We start from the raw sequence: 22,797 nt of genomic DNA, 5'->3' as shown, positions 1-22,797 counted from the left end.
TTAACATCTTCAAATGGTTTAAGGGACCTCTGCCATTGAATCCTAAATGAACTCGACAAGTTTTAAATGGCGTATTTTCAGATTTCTGCTATTTCCAGGGTAAAAATTTGAGGTTTAAAAAAAAAAAAAACTCTAAAATTTAATTTTTTTTAACCCAACAATGTGAGTTTTGTCTAAAAAAAATAAACTATAAACCTCTATGTGGGAAAAATTTTTTTGTGGAAAACACAACTTGAACTTTCATAAATAACACCCTTAATTCTATTCAGAAGATACAAAATGGCTAATTTAGGGCCTAAACTACACCAATATGCTAGCCCCTAGCACCAACCATTGATTAATTCTGATTATTTTGCTACAAAAAAAAATCTTGGTTGCTATAGGTTACCACACTAGCATAACATGAATGCATATATACTCAATCATACATCCCCTCAGAGAAAATGTTAACACCTTTTTTAATGTTATTTGTGCCAGTTTGCTTCTGCCTTCAATTTTATAAATTCATAAAGAGCCATTTTATTTTTATGAAAGGAACATTATTGTTTGTATGTAAAAGCCCCAAGAACAATGATTATATGAAGCCTTATTTTTTTTTTTTTTAGAAATGTCTGTTACTGGCTAGAATAGCCACAGGAGAAGTTGGTTTGAAGCTATTATTTCTCTTGCAGCTCGTTACTAGATGGACAAGGGAATTAAGAGCTGAATTGACAGAGTCTTACTCTAATAATCTGCAGCCATCTGGTTGTTTCCCACTATCAGAAGGGAAAACTCTTCATATTGTCATTTCTCACTAAGAAGAGGATTATTTTACAACTATAAATATTTGGTTCCTTTGGTTTCTATTTATTTGCTTTTTCTGTGTGGTTTGTTATTATCAAATGTCTTCAGTTCCCTTGCCATGTTCTACCTTATTTTCTCTATGAACCGTCAAAGAGCTAGTCTTTTCTAGATTCATTTAGGACTCATGATAAAACACAGTATTACTAGTGATGCCCTAGTCAGCTTATATGGGCGGGCTGTTATAATGTGATAAAACTGAATAGTGTTAATTCCTAAATATGTACCCCACTGGTTCAGAGTCTGCAGGACAGAGAGAGATATTTGGATGATTGTTGCCACAGACCATGTGCCGTCAGTATGTGTCTTTGCAGACACTTACTGGCATTAGCCGTAAAAAAATAACGTTGCAGATAGTTTAATTTGATTTTAGACTTGAGATACAGTAGTTAAGTGGTGTGTCATATTGACATAAATGAAGCCTTATAGATGGCACATGATTATTAACCATTCAATTTCTAATGCAATTCGTGTGGAGTGGCTCCAGGTTGGAATGGTTAGGGAAGAGGGGAAAGCTATAAAATAGCATCAATCTTTAAAGGTCTTTTGGTGGAGACTTAATTTGTATTGAATGTGTATTATATTTTTTCCTGCAACTGATGAACCAGTTTTACTATTGGAATTCAATATACTCCCAATGTTTAGTCCAAAGAAACAGAGTTCATGTTTAAAGAAACAGTATCTATCTATCTATCTATCTATCTATCTATCTATCTATCTATCTATCTATCTATCATCTATCTATCTATCTATCTATCTATCTATCTATCATCTATCTATCTATCTATCCATCCATTATCTATCCATCTTTCTATTCCCCTTGCTCTTGTTTTTTTATTGATTCCAGTGAAGATTGTGTCCTCAGCTGCAGAATTACAGTCAATCAAGTTTTTTCTCTCTGACCGATTGCAAAACCCGCAAGAATCAAATGAGATTTTTATTACATCTCCTGCATGATTCCTTTGTCAGCTGCCTAGGAGTGAAGGGCTCTTAAGCAGATACAGAGTCACATTTCAGCTATTTGATCCAAAGAACACCTGAGCTAAGATGGGGGTCAATGAGAGGAACTTCAACAGTCTATTTATAATAAACAGTCCATGCCAGTGTAGGTTCAAGAGCATGACCTCTCCTGATGAGAATGGGGTCCTTGGCACAGAAAAGCACAAAAACATCAAAGTGTTTATAATAAACTAGATAAAACTATTACATTATGTTAGAATGGCTATGATATACCCCTTCTAGTTCTACATGACCTTTCATATATTCATGTAATCTACCATTGCCGTTCATATTAGTCACAAACCCTGCCTTTCCTACTTGGATCAAAGTTTGCTTAGTGACACAGAAGTGAAGACAGTCTGAACATTTGTTATTTGACAGTATGTACTTATGGTACTGTACTTATGGAGTATGTAAATACAGAATACAGGCACACGCTTTGCTCTAGTTTAAGTAATGCATAAGTACCCCTAGATTTTTTCACTCCACTTATGTAACTCAGCAAAAGCCATCATGGAAGCTTGCTTTGCAGAATTGAATAAAATAAACTAAAAAGCTTTATAAGGGTAAATTGCAAAGTTTGCTCTGGTAACCAATGGGAATCAATTGCATGTGTGCTTTCAAATAGCAGACCAGTAAAGTATTCCTTATAATTCATGGTTATGTATTACTAGACCTGGAGTAAACTACTATATAGCACCTGCCAAAACATTGTTAGCTATAGAGCTCACAATGCCAGACACAATTGCTATGCTCACTGAAAGCGTGAAAACTGCATTCTGTCCTTGTGATGGTGGTGCCTTTAATGGGGTTAACTTTAAATTAACTTTAGTAAGATATTGAGAGTGATATCCTGAGACAATTTACAATTGGTTTTCATTTTTTATTATATGTGGGTTTTGAGTTATTAAGCGTTTTATCCAGCAGCTAGCAACCATGCACTGATTTGAATAAGAAACTGGAATATGAATAGGAGAGGCCTGAATAGAAAGATGAGTAATAAAAAGTAGCAATAACAATACACTTGTAGCCTTACAAAGCATTTGTTTTTTTAGATGGGGTCAGTGACCTCCATTTGAAAACTGGAATGAGTGAAGAAGGCAAATAATTCAAAAACTATAAACAAGAAAAAATGAAGGACTATTGAAAAGTGACATACTAAAAGTTAACTTAAAGGTGAACCACTACTTCCAAATCAAAATCAAAGGAACTCCATGCTTAATGTTTCAGGGTGCTCATTTTTTGCATCTCATGAAAAATGCACAGGAAAGGTGCATGCCAATCATGTAGCCCTTTTCTGAATGGGCTACAAAATGTTAAGTCTGTCTCTCGATGCATCTCTGCTTGTACCTGAATGGCATGAGTATCTTCAGGAGTAAAAAGAATTGTTTAGCTCATAGTCCCTCATATAAATGGCCATAAGGAGGGGACTATGTTAGAAGACAGGATGGTGGTTATACACAATACTTGGAATAATCCATACTTGAGCGATTGTACCTTTCCGGCTTTGGTTTATATGGACAATGCACAGACCTTGGTGATATTTTATGTATTATGTGAACTGCAGTTGCAATGCAGTTTCCTTCTATTTTTGTGGCAGACAGGCTGTAAACACTTTGATAAAAAAAAAAGTGGCGTATTTATATATTTATATATGTTAAAAAAATTATTTCTACCTTTTAGACAATGTTCTTTTCATGTGGTAATATGGTGTGACTACTAAGCCTGACAATTTGCAGGGCAAAGAATACTAGCACCAATAGAAGGCAAGGGCAATGGAGAACCACCCTATCAATTTAATGTATTAACCGGTCCTGGTATACCCCTTCCCTTTCAATATGGGAGAGGCAATGCAATATATAATCAGTTGATTTTGATAAGTGGAGTGTGGCTGCAAGTCACATGCTCTCCAGAAACTACTGTAAACTCCTCCCAACAAGCAGAAATGGAGAACAAGATAAAGTGGAAGAAATTGTCTTCTTCATGACAACAAAGAACAGCTACTATAATGTATCTTGGTATACAAGGTTCATTTATGATAGCCCCCCTTTAAACCACAGCACTCTTTGTTTAGAACAGAGCTGCTTTATCACATAAGCATAACTAATGCATTAAAGCATAGAAAATGGAAGCCAAGTTCTTAGCATTCCAATGCAGCTTACACTTGATACTGTTTAATTAAGGAGAGAGAATTGAAACAAAAGAGTAGAATTCATTCCACTCACACAACTTATCATCATGTTTTGTTGTGGCTTAAGGTTTTAAATCCTGTAATTAAAGATTAACACTATACAAGAAAAAAACATTGTTGTTTTGTCAGTCATTTTAATTATAGCATGGCTGTGCTGTTTGATATTTAAAAATGTTCATAGGAAATAATTCTATTTGAATCATTATGCAATAAAATATCTGCTATATTCAGTAGCTATATAAAATGGCCATGCTCTGTAAAGCATTATGTCTTGTATTAAAATGACTAAAATCTATAAATTTAAGGCTAATAAAAAATGAATATTATTTATTTAACATTAACTAAAGTAGTATTAAGGACAAGAAAAAGTAAAAGCACTATGTGTGGCAATCTTGCAGTAACCTGTGAAAACAACCAGTAACCCCTGACGCAGCGCCGTTATTCACCTTGGCTGAAAAGTGCACTGCGGGTAAGTTACTATATATGTCCTTTCAGCTGTCTGGGACCAATATTTTACTGCGCATGTGCCTAGTCTCTGACAGCAGTAGTGGCTGCAGGGAAGACACAGAAGATGGATGATGGACCTCTGGGAGCAGTGCTTTTAGGAACATATCTCAGGCCGGAGCATTTTTCAGTGAAGTTCAGCCCGGGGTTAAACGTTAGCAATTATCTTCACTAGGGGGGTGGTGGGAATGACATTACCCAGTGAATTTCAGTTTCCTTGTTCTTTAAAGGAGAAGGAAACCCCCTGGGCACAAAATCCCTCGCCCCTACCCTGTGTTGCCACCCCTCCCTCCTCCCCCCTGGCCTACCTGTCCCCCTGGGCAAATGCCCCTAACTTGTTACTCACCCCTCTGCGCAGGTCCTGTCCATGGAGTTCACTGTCGCCATCTTCTCCCACGTGCGTCTTCTTCCTGCTTTAACCGGCGTCTTCTGGCGCATGCGCAATAGGAGCATTTACCAGTACAGATCTACTGCGCATGCGCCAAAAGTCACGAAGTCATGAAATCTGAAAACTTTGTGACTTTTGGCGCATGCGCAGTAAATCTGTACCGGCGAAATGCTCCTACTGCGCATGCGCCAAAACGCAGTTTAAAGCAGGAAGAAGACGCGCGTGCGAGAAGATGGCGACTGTGAACTCCGTGTACAGGACCTGCGCAGAGGGGAGTAACAAGTTAGGGGCATTTGCCCAGGGGGACAGGTAGGCCAGGGGGGAGGAGGGAGGGGGGGCAACACAGGGGAAGGGGGAGGGGTTTTGCGCCCAGGGGGTTTCCTTCTCCTTTAAGCAGAGGATTTTCTGGGTTGTTCACCATGCACATTAATGTCTGTCCTGTTTACCTTCTCTACTGGGTACACACACAAGGAGGTACCTGCCTGTATGCTTTTGGACTGTCTAAGATATTTCCCTAGTTGCATCACTATGTCCTCTAATATAAAATAGTTTGTGTGTGTGTGTTTATGCTTAGGAAACATACAGTAAGTTAGTAAAGAGTTTCAGGGTCTGACTTGAATCATGGACAATCTCTGTAAAGCAACATGGAATATGCTAGTGCTGTATAAATAGTAGAAAATCTTACATTGTTACCCTATGCATAGACCTGAGTAATATTTATGATTAAACTCATTGATTCTTAACATCTATTTTACAAATTTACTTGAGGAGAATATTTGATTGCACATGACGATCTAGTTTAATTACTTTTCTTTGAAGTATTACTGAATTGTTACAGTTTTATTCCTTGTCTAATTAAACGTATGGAACTAGGCTCCCCTCGTAATCATCTCCCTTCTTGCCGTCGTATACGCATTAAGCATTTGCTCAGGTCTTCGCCCCTTTTTCTCTAATTTATTCTTTAACAGTAGGAAATTACACTAAACTCTAAATCCATGTCCAATGAGTCATGGTTAAAGCTCCATTTCTTTACTGCGTGCTTAAGAGACCAGCAAACCATTGCAGATCGATTTTGTGCAGATTCACTAGCAGTAAAGAAGGTGAAGAAATATGCCCTGTAATACAATATTGCAATATATCTTTGTCTGTGTCAAACTGAATATATTTTTGTTATAGCTGCAGTGACTGTACTATTTACTGGTAAACATATATTCGGCCCTGTAGCCTTAGAAACTTAGCTTGGACCTGAGTTTCCTTAGTAGGTTGTATACTATAGCCACAACTGACTTGGACCAAGTGTATCGGATGTTAATGCTATTATTGACCCTGAATGTTAGAAGTGACACCATTCACACACACACACGTACTTAGATACATTTTAATTCCATGTGCACGTTGTGGTGAATGGTACATAGGGGGCAGCCACAATTAATTTTGAATTCTGGGATTTCTTAATTTGCATTGGAAAATTGCATTGTGTTCTTAACTGAGACTGTTTGATTTTCATCATTTCTGTTTTTAGTTTTCTGTCACCGAATTATATTTATGCCACCAATGAACAATAATTGTGACATTATCCAGAATGATTATTTGCTGAGAGTAATCAGACATTGGGAATTTCCTATATTGCTGTAGATACTTAGTAAGAAAAATATGCAGTGCCATATTATAAATTGCACAAAACCTAATACACAACTGCAGTGGCCATATTTCTAAGCATGTCTTTCTCCTTTCCTGATGGGGATAATCATTAAGTACGTCTGCAAGGTGTCCATTAATCATTGTCATTGCTGGCTGAGCCAAAGTTCTCATTGGCTGCTCTGAACTAGTCAGCCGCTACGATAGAATAAAAACCCTGTGGAAATGGCATTTCATTTTCTGCAAGGAATTGACTGAAATGGATTTTTTTTTTTTAAAAAAATGAAAGCCTCAAAAGAAATTATATTTATAATTGTGTTTGTTTGAGTACTGAATACTGAACACAAACGATATGTAAAATGTGTAAAGTAGGTGTTTTTACTTGGAAGAATAATTAAAAGGTTTGTCCAATTGATTACATATATATTTCCTGATCTCTCTAATTTGCATACTTACTGTGTATATAATCATTGGCATACTAGTAACTAACAATGCTCCCTTGCCATACTTGCTAGAAGCCAATGGGGTATGATCTAAGTAACCTACCATGTAAACACAGTATATGTTTTTTACATTGTCTGATGTGAAGGATCTTCATTTATTGAAGATAAATTCCTGGCAGCAGTGCAGCGTCAGACGCAGCTGCACAGGGGGGTTTCCAGATGATGAACATTTTGATATGATGTTGAAGATGGTTCACATACATAGTACAGTTATGGGATCTGTTATTCGGAAACCCATTATCCAGAAAGCTAAAAATTATGGAAAGACCGTCTCCCATAGACTTCATTATAACCAAAAAAATCCACATTTTACAAATGATTCCCTTTTTCTCTGTAATAATAAAACAGTAGCTTGTACTTGATCCAAACTAGGATATAATGAATCCTTATTGGAAGCAAAACCAGCTTATTTTGTTTATTTAATGTTTACATGATTTTCTAGTAGACCTAAGGTATGAAGATCCAAATTACGGAAAGATCCATTATCCAGAAAACACCAGGTCACAATCATTCTGGATAACAGGTCCCATACCTGTAGTAGGGTGCTGGGATCTGTGTTCACTGGGGCTCTTAAAATATCTCCAATTTTCATTGTCCTATTTTCACATTCAAATTATTTGTATATTTATTTACACAAAATCTCAGGTTTATTAATCAGCATACTTTATACTACAGGAGAACGGATTCAACAAATGGTTATCACCTAAGCCATGTGGCTATATTATGTCAAAATGGATCTGGCAACCTATCTTGTATATAATAAAACACAGTGGTCTGACTCATTATACCAAAATAATGTTGTGTTGTCATAGCTAATTACTATACCTTTTTATAAAAGATTTAACATAACACACTGAATTGTTTCATGGTCATTGTTGCCTTTCTACGTTTAACACCAATAACAGCAAATCTTTTTAAATAGTATACAATTGGAGTCTAACTGAATGCTCAGAAAGGTTTTATTCTGAGACAAATCATAATCAGGACAATGCAACAGAATGTGTTTTTTTGTCTGTATACCATCAATGGTAATGGGGGAACAGTTCATATTGCTGTCACTCATTGGTTATGGCCATTTCTTATACACTTATACTGCAAATAGTGCATCCAAGGAAAATTGTTCATTATTGGCATGAGAAACAATATTATGGCAAAATATGATGCTGTTCATTAGAAAATAAAGAAGCTAGTAGTAAAGGTAATGACTGCCAGTGATATGCACATTAGTTATGTTGATGGTAACAATACACTAAAAATATACAGAGATGAGAGAGGAGTGTTTATCAGACCATAAGTATCCTGTAGCTTCTTCATATTCATTCATTCATTCATTCATGTCACATCAATTGATCAACTGGTTGCAGGTTATGTTGGTCCATAGTGAACCCCCATGTTTAGAGCAAAATAAATCTTTGTCCTAATCAATTTTCTCATTTGTATCCAGCATTTGTAATTTGATTTTAATAGGATATAGGTATTTGACAGCAAACAGAATAGTTAGAAAACAGTTGCTCCTACTTGTAATCTTAAGGGATATTATTGAGTTTAAAAAGTGCAACCAAGCTGGTAAAGGGTATAGGAAGCTGGTAAAGAGTGTAGGAAGTCTCGATTAAGAGAAAAAACCTGCCAAGTTGGGGTTGTTTACGCTGGAGAAGGAGATGTTTAAAAGGTGATATGATAACTGAATAAATATATTTCCTCTAATTGTTTATTTACCAGTAGGTTATTCCAGAAGACACAAGGACATTCATTCAGAAGAAAGTTACATTTAATAGTCAAAAAAAGTTTTTATTTTTTTACAATGAGAGCTGTGAAGTTGTGGAATTATCTCCCTGAAGTGGTTATACTTACTTTTAGATCACCTTTCCAAAAAATGCATTGGAAATTAGTTGGAAATGCAAACTTTAAATCCAAACAGGAGTTTATATATAAATAGAAACACTGAAGAGTTAGCCCAAAAAACCTTAACCAATGATATCATTTTCCTTCATCCATGTAAGTAGGTATATTCCGTAGTTCTTTGTTGAGATTGTTCGTTATTCCCTGCCCAGTTGAGCTTACAATCTAAGGTCCCTACCATATAAAAACATTAAGGATAATTTTTTTCAGGAGTCAATTCCTGTTTTCTTTGGAATGTGGTAGGAAACCGGAGTATCTGGATCAAACTCACACAAGCACAGGAAGAACATAAAAATAATATTGCTGGAATTTGGAAATTGGGATGCCCACAAATACCATCCCTCAGCCTTTTTATTTCTATGAAATAGCATCCCTTTTGGGGGATGCAAGGGTTTTGAATCCCAGAACTTTTTTCATTGCAATACAGGAGATTTCATTTGCTCCTCCCACTTCTGCATGCAAATAAAATTGAGGTTAAAAAGCACAAGTTAAAAAAGCATATAGAAGATAAAAGGAGAGAAAGGATTGTTGGGAGGAAAGTAGAGAAGAGGTGGAGAAGTGTTATACAGATGAAGAAGTTGGATGCATCAGAGAGGTTTATAGAGAACAGGATAGAGAAAATAGGAGAAACAAAAAGAGAAAATGAAGGTAGAGAAGGTAGAAAACAGTAGCTTTTTAAGGAATGGTGAGAGAATTATAGATATTATATAATATGGGGTAATACAGAATATGCTGGGGTTGTGCTGTGTTACAGCACACCATATTAACGTAAGGTGCTGTGTTTGCAGAAGCTGAATTGGCAGCCAAGAAAAGTCATATCCACAATTTTCATTTGGGGTCCTTACAGGCCACAAATGTCTTTGCTCTAAACTGGGTGAAACCAGAAAGTGTTGGTGGGCGAGGCTTATTGTAACAGTGGGTGTGACTTATAAGTATGCTGCACACATAGCATACATCCAATTTTTTTCAACCCAATTTAAGTACTGAAAAACTGCCAGATACAGTAGTTTCCTGGCTGGAATTTAACATAAGACCCCGGTGTTGCAATGAATTATTCTTCCTCTGAGCTGCCCATATTACTGCATTGCTTTATACTGTAAATATGATATACAAGGTTTCAACTTAATATATGTTTTTTCAAGCTCAATGTCTTGGTTACTAAAGGGTGCACTTTGAAATCATTTTAGCAATGATTCTCCAGTAACCAACATGAATTTCTCTACTGCATTGAGGACCAGTGTTCTTTCTTCACAAAGGCTAAATTGTAACAAAAGGATACATCTTCAGTACAAAAGAACTGTCACTTCCATACAATTCATTCCTAACACAAAATAGAATTTCCTTGGAGTTGTCTGCTACATCGTGCATTTTTCTTTACTTTATGTAAAATTAAATGTTAAGATGTTGGAAATGTATGGCAAGTCAGATTTTAAAAATGCAAGTTAGAGAAACGTGGCCCTTCTGTGAACCGGTTTCGCTCTTCGCTTCGTCATGCAAGAGTTTAACTACTTTCAAATCAATAGACCTAAAATCAATGGCAGTAGTGTGCTGACTGCACAAAAGTTGTTGCGTAAATCTATAAGGTGTGCATTGAAGGTTAGTGTAAAATTCACTGTTCACTGTTTTTTTAGAGTTTGAGAAATGTAATGAGCTTCTGGATTTTTCAGAATGCTCTTTCCGCAGTTTGGAAGATATGACATAAAGGTAAATGTTCAATGAATACACTTAAGGGCATATTAACATTGTCTAAAAAAAGTGTTCTCTTTCTTACTCTGCTTTGATATTTAGACTTTTATTATTTAATGTAAAATAGTGCTGGCAAAATTAACATGGTGATAGAATGGGTTGACATACTCGTACTATACTGTGAAAAGAATGTCACTATAGGGATAGCCAATATTGTATGAGCAGCTACATGTTTTATTTTTCATTTTTTATATGGTACCAATATATTCACTGCTTTACAGATATTATACATTACAATAATCCCAGCCCCAGTCTGTGGTCCCTATTCACTTGAGGAAGAGCTGAACTAGTCCCAAAATGTTTAAGCCACATGTGAATGTTACTGCACCTTGAATAAATATTGGGTGAAACCAACTTTTGCATTCAATAGATGCAGACTCCTTTTTGTTTCTGCGCATGGTATCCATTTATGAAAGAAGAGGCCAGGGAGGGTACCTAGAAATCCCACTTTTATGTGTATAGAGACTGAGTAGCCCTATCACATTCACCCACCCTATGGTCAATTTTATCAGGAACCAATCAGCATGTTTTTAGAATATGGATGGAAACTGGAAGAAATCCACATGGACATGGGAAAAAACAAAACTCTTTGCTGATAGTGCCCTGGCTGGAATCAACCCTAGGACTCCATCACTGCTAACCATTGCAATAAAAAACTTGAATGGGGTGTATATCAAGAACAGTCATTCTCTAATGCAGTGTTTGTTCTTTGTTCATGTTAATTTTGTTGATGAAAATCTAGAAAAAGCATTAATATTGATTAGATCTAGCAAACTATGGGCCAGATTCAATTCGGTGAGAAAAAGTTATCTCATGGTTTATCACGTGAAAAGTCATTGAAAAGATTCAATTCGAGGAGAAAAAACTTTTCTCCAAATTCAGTTACAGTTTTTCCCCATAGACGTCAATAATGTTTTCATGAGATCTCAAATTGAATCTCATCCATGACTTTTTAAGTGATAAATCCTTTTCCCGCTGAATTGAATCTGGCCCTATGTATCACAATGATAGGCCTTGTGGTAATTTAACCTATATTCTTTATTAAAACCTCACTACAAGGGGCATATTTATCAACAGTTTAAGCAGAGCTTAACAATGTTACAGTGCTCTATTCACTTGTATTTTTACATTTTACAAGAGTTTTAGTAATATGACCTCTTATGCTCACAAGTCATTGTGTATTGTTTTACAGATACCATTAGTTCTTAAATCAGCACATTCATTTAGACACATAAAAGCCATGTTAAAGACTTGATTTTAAAATAATTGAAATCCAATAGATATTTTGCTGTGTAAGTAAAATGTTTTCCATGGCTACATTATGTCATTCTCAAATAATTGTTGCATGCCCTGGACTATAGTATTAAAATATGAAGTTTCTATTATTTTAATTGGAGCTATAGAAGTAGATAGCAATATGTGCTAAGCTATCTAGTGAATATCCTCAAAATCAATCCCTAGAGCTTAGGTTCAATGAACATAAAGGCAAAAAAGCAGGCATTATCAAATACGATTACGAACAAGCTTTAATTGTCAGGAATGATTTTTCCATTAACATGCCGAAGAACAAAAGAAAATTCTTGCAGATCTCTTTAGACTAGTGGATTTAAATTAAAACAATATCTGCTTAACACAATGTTCAAGTAGTGACAAATGATACTGCCAATTATAGAAATGTACATACAGTAGGCCTTACATTCATGAATGGTAATTCTAATCTATTAATCAAAGCAATGAATCATTCTTTAGAATTTTCACATACCACTGCTATTGTTTGAAAGGAGTGCGAACAGTGTTTAATAGGACAGTGACAGTACTAGATAAGAATAGACATTCAGGTGATCCCATTAATTGTATGGTTGACAGTAATGATAATAATATGTGCTGGCTTAATGTAAAAAAAAGAATCGCTGACACTGACAGTAACATGTGCATGTCATAAGTTTGTGTCCGTGTGTGGGTATATATATACTGTATATATATATATATATATATATAGAGAGAGAGAGAGAGAGAGAGAGAGAGAGAGAGAGAGCAACCAACCACAATTGGATTTCAACAGCTAGAAAACAAAAGCAAAGATCTGATTGGTTGCTATGAGCAACATCACCGGTAATGTTTTACCACTTTTTACACAGCATGATAAATACAGTATACCCATTGGGTATAATATGGGTTGTTGAAGCTGCTATGAAGATAAGTAAAATAATCGGGGCCTCTGCCAAGTGGCCAGGAATCTGTATGCTCTTATAATTAAAGTGCTACCATATACTGCAAACGGTATCCAAGTATTATCACTATGATCACCTCCTGTTTGACCTAGCAAAGGCTTCAAATGTGGTTTGGAACACACGTTAAAACGATGGTGTGCTGGTCTCATAATTATGTTTTAGCACTTCATTACAGATTTTCAGCAAAACATCTTTTAAATCTTATAATCTAAGTTCAAAAATATGTACATTTTGTCAACTTTGTCACTGCCTAAATAAAGCATGACTATTCTTCTTTCTACTCAAAATTTCAGTCCTCCTCAACCATCCTTGCTGGAGTCTGATCCTTAACGTAGACAATTGTATATACGTTTATTAACTCTGCTGTGAGATTGACCTTCTATGTTACTGTTCATTTGCCAATACTGCCTTTGATCTCCACTGTTAGTTTACATAATAATTTATAAGAATTTACATGAAATTAGGACTTACCTCAGTCTCCTTTAAGTATGTGCTGTATCCTAATCCTGTAACACAAAGAAAAAATATATATAAAATTTGAATCCAAGCATTTTGTGCTATGCTATGCGCAAACACAGTGAATGCAAAGTGACATGATATTCAAATAAAATAAACCTTTCATTTCATTGTCAAAAGGGGAGTGCCAGATGTTTCCATTAAGCCTACCATATACTTTTGATTTATTGTTAGCTTGGCTAAAGTGTGTATACCATGTTTTTCTATTTCCAGGTTGTATATAGAATAGCAGAAGCTTTTCTTGGGCAAGGGAGGACAGTGACATATAAAAATGAAATACAAACAGAGCATCAGGATGAATTTACATTTTATTTTGACAGCAAACAAAAGAGCTAAAGAGCTTATCTCTGCACGGGCTCTGCTTTTACATATGGCTGAAATAAACAGACCTTCGGGCATTCTCCATGGTATACATTTGTAATGATGCTAATGATAACAAGATGGAGGTCTAACTATTTTTACATGTTGATAAAGTACAAAAACTGAATCCTCTGTTGGTAGGAATATATAGAGCACCAGTGCCATTACATTTCACGGACATTGATATGCATATATTGTATATACACGTCGCATATACAGAGCAGGCACTGATGTTCTGTGGTCCAGTTATTCTAGTACTAGAATAAAATTATACATTTCAATAGTGTATTAATTTTACTACTATATTGTTGTAACCTTCATTATTGGGCTTTATCTTTAATAGTCTCCAAGTCCTGCTGCTGAAGAATATAATGGCTTTATCTAAATATAAATGACTAGATAATGATAAGAAAATGTGCTTGGGCCCATAGATATTTCCAATAATTTAGGCATATTAAGAGAAAAGCCGCTTATATTATATTAACAAATGAGAGCTATCATACAATAGCACTGACATATAGCAGCTTTACACATTAATACAATACTTTTAATGTTAAAGCTCTATGAAACTCAGAACAATGCTAAGTTTTCATGCAAGACATCATTTGGTGCTAGTACAGAAAATAATTGGCTTTGCAGAGAAAGTTGATAAGGAATAAAATGAGATGATTGCCAAAGCAAAACTCTATCTGAAATGACTCTGTCACCAAAGCTTTCTCTAACCTGATCTTCATTTTGGCTTATCGTTTACAGAAACTGTAAAATGGTTTTAGTGGTCCGACAGCACATCCTGAATTGCATGGGATTGATTTGGTTGCCAAGTGAATGTGGCCTACATTAACCTGCCACAGATTTTTAAATATGTTGTTAGAGGTTGGCTGGAGAGAAAATTGTCTAAGAACATTGCCTGCACTCTTATTTTCTTAGCGGCATTGTTACAGTTATGCGGATGTTGAATACTTTGCTTTTATTTATTTATTATGTAGAGTAGTTAGTTGAAAATAATTGAACAAGTGAAAGGAGTTAACAGTAGGCAACAGTTTTATGTAACGTGAAATTCTTGTGGTTTATATTGGAACAAACATATTTCTGAATAAGAGCATATACTGTATATATATATATATATATATATATATATATATATATATATATATATATATATATATACTGTATCTCTCACAGGTCTTAGCAACAAAACAAAAATGTTTTTATTGAAGATCCAAATACAAAAATGTCACGGTTAAAAAAATAAAATAAAAAAAACAGAACTGCAAGTGACCCACTCTTAGGTTTAGGACACTTCACTTTCTATACATTTTTTCTTTTTTGTATTGTCAATATTGGTGCATTTTACCATAAAGTCTGGAATGTTTTACTACAAGTATACCATAGAGTATATAGTTCACTGTACCATTGTGTTTTACCATAGACCTGGCAGTCTATATGGTTTTTATCGTAATGGTTGCCATATTACACTTTGTCATTTTGGGCCATTTTTTGCTCTGAGGATTTTTAAGGAATGGGTCAGCTTGTCCATGAGGACATGTGACCGAAAATTGGATTTTCAATAAAAAAAATTTTGTTTTGTTGCTAAGACCTGTGAGTGTGGCATTCTTTGTTAAATTGTTTACAATTCCTAACCAGCATTTGATTCTATGGGGCAAATTCACTAACTTCCAAAAATTTGCCAGCAACGGCTTCGCTCACAGCGCAAAACTTCGCCAAGACAATACTTATTCTCAAAAATCTGAAGTTGCATCCAGGGCGCTGAACGCTGGCAAAGTTGCACTAGCATTACTGCGCCAAGCAAATCGAAGTTGCGCTAGCCTTGCCTAATTTGCATACGGTGGGAAGTTAAAGTTCAATGGACGTCACACTGGTGAATTTTTGCCAGCGTTAGTCACTTCACCCTTTAGTAAATATGCCCCTATATGTGTGCTCTTCTTTATTTTTGAAAAACTGTATATATATATATATATATATATATATATATATATATATATATATATATATATATATATATATATATATATATATATATGCTCAGGATTTTTAAATAGGCAGGGTTTGCTGCTCTTGTGAATCAATTCATAAAGGTGGAGATAAAAGATAAAAACTCAGCAAACCAATTTAAACAGGAAGCTGCATGATTCTATCTTTCTTCTATTGCAAATAAAATAGGTTATTGGTTTCCTTTTGTTTTTAAAGACAAACTATCTGGTCTAAAGGACAACTTAACCAACAGATAATTTAAATCAAATTTCCAGATACTTTACATATCAGTAACTCCCTTTTACCTTAAGGCTATGGGCACACAGGCTGTTGTCAGAGGCTGTTGTCAGTCTGCATATTTTTGCAGGCTGAGAGAAGCAGATCTGCTCAGTGCCCCTGCTCCATTGATTTGAATTCAATCAGCCTGTGTGCAGTCACACACAGCGGAGCTGAAGCTGAGGTCAGTGTGTGACTGCACACAGGCTGATCGAATGTACCCATAGCATAAGACACCATTTTGTCATGTCATAGGTACTTAGTCACTGCTTGCCCTTGATTTGAGTGTGAGCACAGAGGCCCATACGAGTCAGGGATGCACTTTAGAACATCAAATGGTGGAGTTTCATTGTGACATTTGCATATATTATTAGAAAAGTGGTTTACTGAAGATTATTTTTTTAAGAAAAGAGTTTACTAACATGAACAATGTTTTGCCTATATTTGTGTATTCTCTGCAGGGGGTATTTACTTCTACATCACTGTATGTTGTTATTAAGAATATATACACTCACACGCCTTTGGTAGTATTTATATTAATTTGGGAAAAGGTCGACTAGAAAACAACATCAAGCTGTTTTATTTTATATCACAATTTCCTAACTATGCCAAGTCAAATGACTGAAAAGGAACATTAATTGTGCAATTCAAAGGGCTGCTTTTGGCTTCTAATGATGCCAAATGTAATGGCCTACATTTTAGCCTCCTCCTTGTACCCTTGTACCTTTTTCAAGATTAAGGGCAATGGCACATGAAAAGGTTACTAAAGTTTTGCCAGCTCAGTGGGAATTTCCTTCTGTTGACTTTAGTATCAATCACCTGGAAACTGTTGGTGTATTAGCTGTGTAATTATCTCAGAAATGCTAATTGGTGTGTTTCCAGGGCCGGATATACATACTGTAGTGGGCACCCCTAGGCCCACTGCCGTTCGTCACCCCTGTCCCCTCCAGGGGGACAGGAGCGATGGGAATTGGCGCACGTGAAATTTAAAAAATTATTGCATCTCCAGCGCATCCCCAGTGTTTTTGAACCAATGTGGGTGTGGTTGGGCAGCATGCTGCCCCCCTAAAATCATGCCGCCCTAGGCCAGGGCCTAGGTGGCCTTTCCACAAATTCAGGCTTGTGTGTTTCCAAACAGTATCACCTGACCAGCAAGGGCCCCTACATGATTATGGCATAAACTTATGGAGGGGTGATTTTTCAGCATTTTTCTATCCATCCACCGTGTAATCGTATGGGGGGGGGGATCTGGTGTAAGGGGGAAGGGGAATTCACAAAAGAGGAGTCAATTTCATTCTGGAATTGTGACTCATAGCAAGCAATCAGCAATTTCCCTTAAGAAAGGTAGTAGAGAAGAGCAGTTCACAAATCAGTAAGTGAAGTGTCTTCTTAAGCCCCCAAAATAATAAAGCAATAATTCCACCCTTAATGCATAGTTGATTCATACAATGGAAATAATTAAACCTTTGCAACTGCAAAGATCTGCTGCATCAAAGATTCAGGGTTACACAATCTTATGCAAAGGTATATACTGTATACCGAAAGTTTCCTAAATCTGAGCTCACTATCTATGGTTCTTTTCTGCTTTTAATTAGCTGTAGTAGCTAGAGATGTACCACATTTTTGAATCAGGGCACAGTATTCATTTGAATAAAAAATTCAGGAGGAACAAATTATTAAGCTGTCTGTGCTATAACCATGAAAATGGATGGTTGATTCCTTATAAAAAAAAAAGTTATCACCATTTCCTGAAAAATGTCATTAGTATACATTCTTTCTCTTATCATTCTTCTCACAGCTCACAATTTTTCCCTATTAATCATACACCTTTATAATTCTCACAGTATACTCATTCTGTACTTTGTGCTTAATGACTTCTAATAACTTTTTTCCTGCTGTTTTTGCCAAACACAGAAAATGGTACAGTGGGAAGGAGACGGGTCATGTCTAGTGTCTAGTCTGACTATAGAAATGCAGATTTATTCTTAAGCCGACTTCTAACTTGTCCGATCAACTAAACTGATCACCATGGCATGAAAAATGTCAGGACAATCCACACATGGTCCAAAAATGTTATCTTTGCGTCTATAGCACAAGTGGAGTTTAGACAAAATATCTGTGTCTTCCACTGCTCCTAACACTATTGACTGAAAAACACAATACCATTCAGGGGAGCAGTGATAACAAGGCCACTATTCTTTGTACATTTCATGCCAACTGAGTGGGGACAGATGGACAGAGGCATTCTGAATGCTGCTGTACTATCCCGTAGGGTAGCAGTGGCCAAAATGTCCCATGTGCTATTTTTTACATACTTGTATATATAGGGATCATTAATAATTGCTAGGCAAATATATATAGTCACAAAATTGAGGCACAGAGTTGTACAAATTTAAAAGACATGCACAAATTAAAACATGGGCTGATATTTTTTCATCTTTGTATTTTGAACACTTTTAGTAAATGAGCCCTATTATATGCTGTTGTGGGTCGAGATCTCAACAATAAATGTGGTAGGACCTGTGGCCAGAGCCGGAACTATGGGTAGGCAGAAGAAGCACATGTCTAGGGGGCAAATTTGGAGGGGCTCCAGTACCTCTTCTGCCTTCTTCCCCTAGTTCAGAACCCTTGTGTCCCCATACCTGTGGCAGCAATTCCTCTAGTCCTGGTTGCGTGTGATCATCTAGGCGTGTGTGCATGAGGAGGGGTAACATGGTCTGCTGGGTCATCTAGGGTGCCTAGCCAACTTGGCCCGGCCTTTTCTAAGAAGCTTTGTGCTTCAGCCCTTTCACAGGTCAGTATAAGCCTAATAAGATAAGATACTGTAGGTTATTGTGCTTTAGAAGCAATATTGTAGTTACGTTATAGTAAGATTAAATGAAGGTCCTAAATTCCTAGTGATTAAAAAGTAGAGAGTATAGTAGAGATAGCACAGAACCTGTTTGTTATGGAAATTGTGAAAAGGAAATCTTGAGTATAAAAAAGAAATACAAGTGACCACATTTTATAGAGAAGTAATTTCCCATTTTATAGAGCTCCGTTTTTTAAGAATAAGAAGACAAACTTTGTCAGGAAATAGCTCAGCAGGTTTAGAAACAACAGTATGCCCAAATGTACTTTTCTGGCAAACCATCAAAGATTTTCACTTCTGAATTGAACAGTTTGGTTAACTAATTTTCAGGCTTTGTATATCCCTAATATTTTCTAACTGTTATATCTGAGAGCTATCAATGAGGTTCCATTAATGGTAACTTATATGGTTAATATTACTTTAGAATCCATCTTTAGTACATTTGCTTTGCTCAATTTAGCATACAGATGCAGAAACATTAATTATCTAATATGAAATGTATGCATTAAATACTATTAATTTCAGTGGGAAAATGGGTGCTGCAGGGAGTGCATGGTGCATTACTTAATTTTAGTGCATCTGCATATCACTCTCAAAATATTTACACTTACTCGAGGATTCTCTTAGAAGCATCATACCTATTTGTATATTTAACTGGCTAGCCCTATATACATATGTAGGACCCATTGGGCTAATTCTACTACCACAGGGAGTGTTGGTTAGCTGGTATGTGTTCTGTATCTTCTTTGTTTTAGTACCAAATCTAAATAAGGTTCAGGCGTGTAGAAATGTTACCAATACAGATTTTCATCCACATAGGGAAATTGTGCACAGGTTGCTGTGTACCCTTTATTCAAGGGGACCAATTGACAAATGGGCTTATAATGTTGAGGGCCCTGCTAACTAATGAGAATGGAGTCTGTTGATTCTTGATGGCAATCTTGTGCACCCTTCTTTGCATGTGTCCACAATTATAGTGGAATTCTGGGAAACAGCATTGCATTTTAGGTAAAAACTTGGAAGATTACCTGAAGTGGATTTTGCACCCTGCACACGACACTTTCATCATAAATAGAAAGTCCTAAAAACAAAAAAATCAACCTATATCTGGGGTACCCAATAATTGTTTAGCTATGAACCACATTCAAGTGTAAACGAAGTTGGGGAGCAACAAATGCATAAAAAGTTCCTGGGGATGCCAAATAAGGGCTGAGATTGGATATTTGGTAGCCTTTATATAGACTGGCAGCCTACAGGAGACTCTGTTTGGCAGTACACTTGGCTTTTATGGAACCAAAACTTGCCTCCAAGCCAGGAATTCAAAAATAAGCAGCTACTTTGAGGCCAATGGAAGCAACATCCAAGAGGTTGGTTAACAACATGTTGCAGGTGACCCACTGATTGGGGAGCACTGCTCTATACTCTCTATCCTAGTTATGATCTGAAATACTTCAGCCGGTGTGGTTTTATATCGCTAACTACTCATCTTATACAAATTTTAATATTTGTAGATACCTACAAAGAGGTATAACTAAATTGCAAATATAATACATGGAAAGGGTATTTTTAGAGTTATCCCATAAATCCCTGAATGAGATTGTGCAGTGCACAACATTTCTTCCAGAGTGTTTGTGAAAAAAAAAATCGGCATGGAGAGTCTGTAATATGTACAAAGGCAGAGCTGAGTGATACACAAGGCTTGCAAATTGGTGCTTTAAACCAACACAACACGTTCCTTAGCAGCACTAGTACAAAAGTTCTCTTTTGATCATATGTATAACAGAATATATAAAGAGAAAGTACCCAGATACATAGGGAATGTTTGTTTTAACTACTGTACATGCTTTTTCAATGGCCCTTGTTTAGGAACTATTATACAAAGTGTTGGACGAAAATGTAGGGTGTTACAAAACGTTGATGAAAGGACAATACAGGGAGCAGCAATATGATCTGCTGGGGCACATGCAGACTACTAAGCCCTTTAGATCACTTTCCTCATAAATGTTATAATTATGAGACTACCAAGCTTATCAAATAGCTCAAACTGTTATGAAAAATGATGTGTTAATTGAAGACATGCAGAGATTTGGAAAACAGTAGAGTAGATAAATTAATTTTATTAACAAATTTTACTGAATTGCCAAAGCATATTTTAAGATTGTCTCCTTTCTCTGCATGCCTTTTCCTTCAGAATTAAAATAATTATCATTTTCATAGCTGATGCTTTATAGACTTTCATTTCCATAAACAGTCATCCCATTATAAAGCATCTACTTAATTTCCATTAACTCTATTTGTATAACAATAATTTCTAAGTGCCTGGTAAATTACCAAACCAGCCTGTGGAGTTACCGTGGAGACTGCAACTGATAGGATATAGATTAAAACGCAGTGAAAGACAGTCCATTTTAGTTAACAACAGAAAAGTTACCTCTTTTTTTAATAAAGGATACCATTATTTTGCACTAAGTTCTCATCCTCAGAGGCACAGATATTCACTGCTAAGGGGCTTTGGTTACCTTGGGTGCCTCTGGATGCCCAAAACATAATTGGGGAAATTCACAAAAGTGTTGGTAAGATCACAGTTTGATCCAACAAGTGTGACAAATTTGCCACTGGTAACTGCCAATTTTATGGCTTTGTCTTAGTGTCTCCAAATATTCAAAAGTGCTGTGAAAACAGTATCAAATGTGTTGCTTAATCTTCAAAAGTATCACATGTGTGTCAAAAAATATAAATAATGTACCATATTTTTTTAAATTACATTTTCATAGTACTGGTGAAATTTGGGGGGAGAAAATGACAAATGTCAAAACATTACAAAAAATTCAGTGGTGGTTTCTACAGCACAAAGATAATAATGTCCCCTTTTAATTAAATATTACAAAATGATCATCCGCACTGGAAATATGTTAAAAAATAAGTCTATGAATTATGATAATTTCTTTACCAACACTTTTGTGAAATCCTCCCTGGCCTCAATATGTAGAGTTTCTAGCCTATTTCTAAGTTAGGTTTTTGATCCCCCTAAACCAGGGTTCCCCAACCTTTTTCACTCATGAGCCACATTCACACTCCAATAGATTTGGAGAGCATCAGAAACATGGAATAAGTCCCTTGGGATGCCAAATAAGTATACGGACAACAATAGCCAGGAAGTTTTTCATGATGGTAAAGCAGAAACCAAAACAAGGCTTAAAAATAACATGTAACCATCATACATATATGTCACAACACATGAACATAAAATCTAAAACATGGTCTGGTAGCATTGCCCGTGTCACATTTATTCCTAATATTTTTTGGCCAATAATATACAAATCAAATAGGAGAATGTGTCTGGAGTATGGCTGCACTCTTCACCTAGTGCTGGATTGGGAATCCAACTCAAACTCATTAATACGGTGCTGCCAAATGCAGTTTTGGAGGGCAGAGACCTGTGGCAATTTAGGTGGTTTGCGATAATTTTTTGCGCTTTGCACTCTATCTTGCACTTATTAAATTATCCCCTGCTTCCATCTCCTCTTTGTAGTTCAGAAACATACAAAAGTCCAAAAATAAGAAATAAATATAATAGAATAGTTTAATGCTAACACAAGCAGACTTTATTTGTCAAAGACTCGTTTTGGAGGGGATACTATATATATAGCTGGAAAAAAATGCATGCAAATCCTGTTACAATTGATGAAAAAAGGTGTCAGTTTATTTGCTGCATGCAATAGTTGGATCCTGTCCATTGGAAGGATGAGACTGAAGTTTCAGCTAAGAGTGTCAAAATATGCCAGCGGAGCTACTTTGTTAAAACGATCCAGCTACACTATGTCAGTATGTCATAAAAATAGAATATTACAATGCAAAGGATA

The 22,797-nt window shown here is 36.0% G+C and overlaps 1 protein-coding gene across 40 annotated transcripts in view; it reads right to left on the bottom strand.

Annotated features, from left to right (window-relative positions):
• ptprd.L (protein tyrosine phosphatase receptor type D L homeolog) overlaps positions 1 to 22,797 on the bottom strand; it is a 955,323-nt gene that overhangs the window by 298,930 nt on the left and 633,596 nt on the right. For all 40 annotated transcript variants that reach the window (XM_041563903.1, XM_041563907.1, XM_041563920.1 and 37 more), the window contains one exon: positions 13,411 to 13,445. The gene's annotated coding sequence lies outside the window, so the exon portion shown is untranslated. The remainder of the gene's footprint in view (positions 1 to 13,410; positions 13,446 to 22,797) is intronic.

Source organism: Xenopus laevis, chromosome 1L (genome assembly GCF_017654675.1).
Source record: "Xenopus laevis strain J_2021 chromosome 1L, Xenopus_laevis_v10.1, whole genome shotgun sequence".
NCBI classification, from domain to species: Eukaryota; Metazoa; Chordata; class Amphibia; order Anura; family Pipidae; genus Xenopus; species Xenopus laevis.
Note: the sequence above shows the minus strand (reverse complement) of the source record. Positions and strands in the feature narration are given on the sequence as shown.